A 1283-nucleotide genomic window follows, 5' to 3' on the forward strand; every position below is an offset into this window, starting at 1 on the left:
GCTGTGCCTTTCTCACCCAGCAACTACCTCTCTCTCCCCCTCTGCCCCTCGCCCAGCCTCGAGCATCAGATTGCACTGTCCCAGCCCAGTGATACCTCTGTCTCACTGCCGGAGCGCTGGGGTCGAGGCTTTGGTTTCCTAAACCTGCCTGCACTGGAGTCCGGCAGGTACTGACTGTGCTCGTCGTTGGTGTCGTGAGGTGTTAGCAGTGCTCAGCAGGGACTGATTGATCGTGCATGCTCCGCCGTGGCTGTAGTCGTCAAATAAAACAGACGAGCAGAAATCCGTCGCCTTCAGGGACGGAGTCGCACGGCTGCAACTAGCGATACCTCCCCAAGGCAGAGTCTGGGTGCCCTGCCTGCTCTTCTCCTCAGGGCTCTGACAACCCGAATACCCAAATTATGTTCCCAGGAGCTCCCCCAGCCCTGCAGAAGTCACTTCCCTGGGGTGGTGAGGTCTGCCTGCCCTGTTCTCAAAATCTACTGTATTTCAAGGGAATGTAATTTATTGTGTTTAATAAACACTTACTTTGTTCTCTCCGATTATTCCAGTCTTCAGTTTGTGCTTTAAGACCCAAGAGGTGTCTCCAGCCAAGCCCAGGATCAAGAGCCAGCCCGAGGTGCCCAGAGCCATGGGGATGGGTTGGGGACCCCTCATCCCTCTCCCCAGGACCAGAGCCGGGGGTGTCCCCTCCTCTCCTCCAGCCAGCCCCGGCTGGGAGTGCCCTGCCTCCCCGTGCTCCCTGGGGACATGAGGCAGATAAAGCAAGGTTTGACCTTGTTTTCGCTTCAGCTCCTTTGGGGTTTTTTCGCCTGTGCGTGTAAGACACGGAGCAGAACAACATGAAAGGTTACATAAAATCACATTTTCTCGAATAGATTTTTATGGCGGGTGAGGAACGGCTGGGCTGGGGGAAAGGCGGGCGGGGTTGGAGCAAATGACGGGGTGATTTTTGCGGGGCCCCGGGCATGGTCTGAGCCGTGACCCCAGCACAGCTCCTCCCGAGGCTGCCATTGCCCCAGATGCTGCCCCATAATGTGGTTTCTTCCCCCATCCCCCCTGCAGCCCCAGCCTTTAGTCTTTTGCTGGCTATTCCGTGCCCAAGCCGCTGGAGCACTTCCCGGACAGATGTGGAAAGGCATTTTTATGGTTTTGTTTTTTATATTATTATTATTATTCTGAGCAGAGATTATATCCTGAGGCTTTAAAGAGCTTTCAAACCCCTGCCCTGCCCTGGTCCATGGCTAGTGCAGAGCTGCTGGGGATGGCAGCCACCGCGGCTA

General features: G+C 55.7%; 1 protein-coding gene across 1 annotated transcript in view; it reads left to right on the top strand.

Annotated features, from left to right (window-relative positions):
- The window catches only part of ULK3 (unc-51 like kinase 3), a gene marked incomplete at its 5' end in the record, with an annotated part of 3865 nt that overhangs the window by 2209 nt on the left and 373 nt on the right, over nt 1–1283 (top strand). The window lies entirely within an intron of this gene.

The sequence above is a fragment of the Eurypyga helias genome, unplaced genomic scaffold (genome assembly GCF_000690775.1).
Source record: "Eurypyga helias isolate BGI_N326 unplaced genomic scaffold, ASM69077v1 scaffold24936, whole genome shotgun sequence".
Lineage (NCBI taxonomy): Eukaryota > Metazoa > Chordata > Aves > Eurypygiformes > Eurypygidae > Eurypyga > Eurypyga helias.